This window comes from Maylandia zebra, linkage group LG3, assembly GCF_041146795.1.
Source record: "Maylandia zebra isolate NMK-2024a linkage group LG3, Mzebra_GT3a, whole genome shotgun sequence".
NCBI classification, from domain to species: domain Eukaryota; kingdom Metazoa; phylum Chordata; class Actinopteri; order Cichliformes; family Cichlidae; genus Maylandia; species Maylandia zebra.
This window is the reverse complement of record NC_135169.1, coordinates 21,777,322-21,782,437: the sequence shown is the minus strand read 5'-3', so window position 1 is coordinate 21,782,437 and position 5,116 is coordinate 21,777,322. Positions and strand designations below refer to the sequence as shown.

At 39.1% G+C, this 5,116-nt stretch overlaps 1 long non-coding RNA gene across 1 annotated transcript; it reads right to left on the bottom strand.

Annotated features, from left to right (window-relative positions):
• Positions 1-2,887: 2,887 nt before the first annotated feature.
• LOC143416811 (uncharacterized) lies at positions 2,888-4,873 on the bottom strand. Its single transcript, XR_013097069.1, has 3 exons — positions 4,827-4,873; positions 4,177-4,206; positions 2,888-2,963 (listed from the first exon to the last, which is right to left on the bottom strand). It is a non-coding gene; the product is annotated as an uncharacterized LOC143416811 (long non-coding RNA).
• Positions 4,874-5,116: the final 243 nt, after the last annotated feature.

Sequence of the window (5,116 nt, the reverse complement as noted above, 5' to 3'; positions counted from 1 at the left end):
CATGTGAATTCATGGATTTTTTTTTTCACATTCTGTCTCTCACAGTTGAAGTGTACCTCTGGTGCAAATTACTGACCTCTGTCATCATTTTAAGTGGGGGAACTTGCACAATCGGTGGCTGACTAAATACTTTTTTGCCCCATTAGTTCTTGGTCATAGGGGGTCAACTTTATTTACAGTATAATATAAAGTGCCATGAGGCAATTGTTGTTGTGACTTGGTACTATATGAGTAAAACTGAATTGAATTAAATATAATTGAATAGTGTAATAAAAGTTATCACTTGTGTGTTCAATACTAAATAAATAAGTATAGAAATTATACAATTCAGCGTGGAAAATCTCTACTCTGTATTTATAATTAATGACTCTGTATTCTGTGTATTCAGCCACATGTTTGTATTTATATTCATTAATTTATGTTACAGTTAATCAGTTATCAAGATTTTTCATGTAAGTATTTATTTTCATTTGTCAGTTTGACGTTCGCACATTATTGTTTAAATACAAATATAACACATTAACTAAATTTAGGGAGACATGGAGTGGGGTTGCTGCATTATATAACCAGCACAGAACATACAAACACATAAAGAGTCGACAGAGGAGAGGCACAAAGAGAGAAAACAAAAAAAAAAAAAAAAAAAAAAATAAGGCTGGTGTTCTTTTTAAATCATTATAATCTGCTTAGTCTTAACTTTAAACATTTCATGGATGACTGACATATGCAGAAAAAAACTTGATACTGTTTTTGTTGATTTAATAGTTTTCCAACTCATCCAGTGCTGAAACTTGACAACCAGGACAGATTTTATGTATAAAGTCAAAACCATCAGTTGACTAATGACATGATGAGAACATACAAACTCCACACAGAAAGTTTCCAGTGGATTTGAACCCAGAACCTTCTTGTCTGTTATGGCGTCAACCACAGAACTACAGATGAGCTGATCTTATTTTTGAACTGCTTTGTAGTGGGCTGTTTCCTGATTGTTCTCTTGGATGCTTTCTATCTGTATCTCTTAATGTAGGCCTTGTAAGAGATTCTGATTGTTCTGCATTGAGAGACCCAGGAGGAAGCGAAGGAACAAATCCAGGTGTCCATTTGGACTCTGTAAGGCCTTGTCCACAGCACTCTGGTAGAAGTGTATTGCCAAAGACTCTTTGGCCTGTATTGAGGATGTTTGCTCTTCTTCCAGCACGTTGACACCTGAGTTGGTGAAGGTCAGATGGACATGAAGAGCCGCCAGAAACTCCTGAACACTCGGTTGGATAAAGCAGAACACCGTCTCTTGGTACAGCCCTCTCTCTTCTTTAAGGATCTGTGTGAACACTCCTGAGTACACTGAGGCCTCTCTGACATTAATGTCACACTCTGTCAGGTCTGATTCATAGAAGATCTGGTTTCCCTTCTGCAGCTGCTCAAACGCCAGTTTCCCCAGTTCTTTAATCATCTTCTTACTCTTTGCAGTCCAGTGTGGATCTGTCCTTTCCCCTCCATCATACTTAATATTCTTCACTTTGGTCTGAACAACCAGGAAATGAATGTACATCTCAGTCAGGGTCTTGGGCAATCTCTTTTCCTCGCTGCTTTTTAACAGGTTTTCCAGAACTGTAGCAGTGATCCAGCAGAAGACTGGGATCTGGCACATGATGTGGAGGCTTTCTGATGTCTTTATGTGGGAGAATATGATGTTGGCCTGCTTCTCATCTCTGAATTTCTTTCTGAAGTACTCTTCCTTCTGTGGGTTACTGAACCCTGTGACCTCCGTGAGAGCGTCTAAATATTTGGAGGGGATCTGACCCGCTGATGCAGGTCTTGTGGTTATCCACAAGTGAGCAGAAGGAAGCAAATTCCCAGTGATTAAATTCATCAGCAGCACATCTACTGATGTGGACTTTGTAACATGAGTCAGCATCTCAGTGTTGTGGAAGTCCAGAGGAAATCGAGCCTCATCCAGACCGTCAAAGATGAACACAACTTTGAAGTTTTCAAAGTTACAGATTCCTGCTTCTTTGATTTCACTAAAAAAGTGATGAACAAGTCCAACCAAGCTGAACCTTTTATTTTTCAGCAGATTCAGCTCTCTGAATGTGAATGGGAATATCAACTTTATGTCCTGGTTAGCTTTGCCTTCGGCCCAATCCAGAGTGAACTTATGTGTCAGGAATGTTTTCCCGATCCCAGCCACTCCCTTTGTCAGCACTGTTCTGATTGGTTTGTCTCTTGCAGTTGATGTTTTAAACATGTCTTCACATCTGATTGTTGTTTCACCTTTACTGACATTTCTTTCAGTGTGTCTGACCTCATGTTTATTATTGACCTCTCCACTCCTGCCTTCTGTGATGTAGAGCTCGGTGTAGATTTGATTCAGACCGGAGGAGTTTTGTGCTTTAGAAATCCCCTCAAACACAGGCTGCAACTTCTTCTTTATGTCAGATTTAAGTTTATACCCAAAGTGTGGATGAGGGTTTTCTAATGGAAAGAAAAATAATGAAAATGTTTCAAAAGAAAATATTAGAATTTCTTGAGAATGCATTTATGAAAAGGAATCCTCTTACTGCTCAGCAGACAGGCAGCGAGGTCCTTTTGATTCATTTTATTCAAGAAGTGCACTGTGAGTTTCAGAAATGCTTCCCTTCTGCTCCTTTGCTCCTCGTCCTCATTTGGACTTTCTGACAATTCAGAGAATTCTGGATTCAGAGAATTCTTCATCCTTGTTAGCTCATTCTTCACGAAGACAACAATTTCATCCTCCAGCAGCTGAAACAGATCACATCATAAAATGTAAATGCAGAAGAGACCAAATCCGTATTGAACACAATCAGAGTCATACAAAAGGTGCTACAGGGACATGATTGTGGAGAGGGGAGGTTGTTTTACAAACCGTAAATATAGAGTCCAGGTCACTGTGATTTTGGTGGCCAGGCTGGAAAATGGGAACATCTGAGGCTTGTTTGACTCTGTGAGAAGAACAATGTTTTTTACTATTATTCAGTACGCACAAAAAGATAAGAAACAGGAAAGTGAGGTGCTTTTTTTTTCCTTTTTTTGTTGTTTGATTAACATCTCAATACAAAAACTACTATGTAGTAAAATTCTCAATGTGAACCTATTATGTCCATTTCTAAGTCTTTTGTAAAGGAAAAGGGATTTAATGGCACACATAGATGCTGCAGCTCTCTGCAGGTGCTTTGTTTACTGTGCCATGTATATGTATGCGTGTGGTTGTTTGCTTTCAACTACTGCTGTGTGTTGGGTGAGTCGACTTATACTCATCAGGATTATCTGAGCTTGGGAATAAGCTTTGAAAGGACTGTAGACAGCTGTACTGGCATCATGGTAACGGTTGTTTACCTACCATCTATGCTAAAGCTATCATAGCCGGGATAAGCTGCTTAGAGCAGTTAGTAGCCAGCATGACTAACCCTGACGTGCTGCACATCATAGCTGAGTATTTCAACCAGGTTGTGCAACAAGGGGTGTAAATGTTGTTTACACCGCTCACTGAACAAAGATAATGGCAACAACCATAGAGGAAATAGAGCACGTCTTTAGCACATTTGGGTCGTTGTCTGTCAGGTGATATGTCCAGTGACAGTGTAAAGATTGAGGGCAGTGAACCCTAAAAAGGCAGCCGGACCAGACGTAGCGACCAGGAGGGTCCTCAGAGAGTTCAGATCAGCTGTCCAAGGCCTTAACTGAGATCTTAAAGGCATTGCTGTCCCAGTCCTTCATCCCACTATGCCTGAAGTCAGCCACAATCATCCAGCTGTCCAAAAAGACCACCATCAGCAGCCTCAACTACTACCCAGCAGTCGCTCTGACACCTTTTACAATGATGTCTTTTGAGGTACTGATCTGACGCCTGGCTCCCAACGTTTGACCCACTTCATACTCATACAGAGTCAACAGATCAGCAGAAGATGCCAAGATTACAGCACTCCCCACTACCATCTCACACTTGAAACAACATAGGTGTTACGCTTGCCTGCTCTTTATTGACATTAGCTCCACTTTTAACATCATATTCCTGGACAGAGTGACAGTAAAACTACTGAATATTGGACTTTCTTCACCTGCTGCTCGATCAGAGATTTTTTAATTTTGAATATCATGTTGTAAGAAGTATAGCTAATGAATGCAGAATTTAATGTGAGGTGTTGCGTGTGATACCTTTCCATGTTGGTCACAGGCTGCAGTCACCTGATCAAAGAGAGAAAATTGTTTAGAATTGTATTTTCTTTATATATTTTCCCAGTTTCTGTATGAATCCTTTTTGTTTGTTACAAAGGCAGTGAGCTATCTCACAATTATAAAATTGGTATAAAATTAGCATCCAAGTAAACCTGAGTCATTAAGAACTAAAGTTGAGTATGGGTTCTTAAATCTATGAAAATAGTTCAACAGGAGAGTACTGCTTCTTGAAACTGAAATAATTTGGGTTAAGTTGAGTTTCAACAGATGTAGCTCATCATATCATTAAAAGATCTGACAAATCATGAGTCATCAGCTATTTTATATAAGACAAGTTTTTTCTTTTGTCAGATGACCAGTGAGGCAAAGTATTCAACAGACTGACGCATGGAGCCTCCTTCATTTCTTTATGTAGGTTACATAATTTTATTATCATGCAAAAGTTAACAGAACTCTATCCTTAAACTATTCCGAATTCTCTTTCTCAGTTTTGACTCTCCAAAGAAAACGATTTCAGTCTGTCAGTGCGGAAACTTCCAACAATAACCAAATAAAGAATCATCAAGAATAATAAGTCCACGCATATGTAGAAATATATTTCTCTTTAGTAAAAGTAATTCAAAACTTACCAAATCTTCATCAGCATTGTGCTTCAGCCTGCAGCTTCACTTTCTGCAGCATGTGAACGCTCTATATATGTTTTGCAGGTGCTGTCACGCCTTCATGGTTCAGACTGGTTATACTAACAGAGCAGAGTTCAGATGTATTAGATTACAATCTAGTTCCTCATGACTTACTGTTAGCACTGTGTTCTTTTAATGCTTTAAAACTAAAGACAATGAGCTGAATCTCATGCCGCTCACTATGTATTGCATCACTGTTATTATCACATCAAATGCTTGACCAACAACTTTAGAAA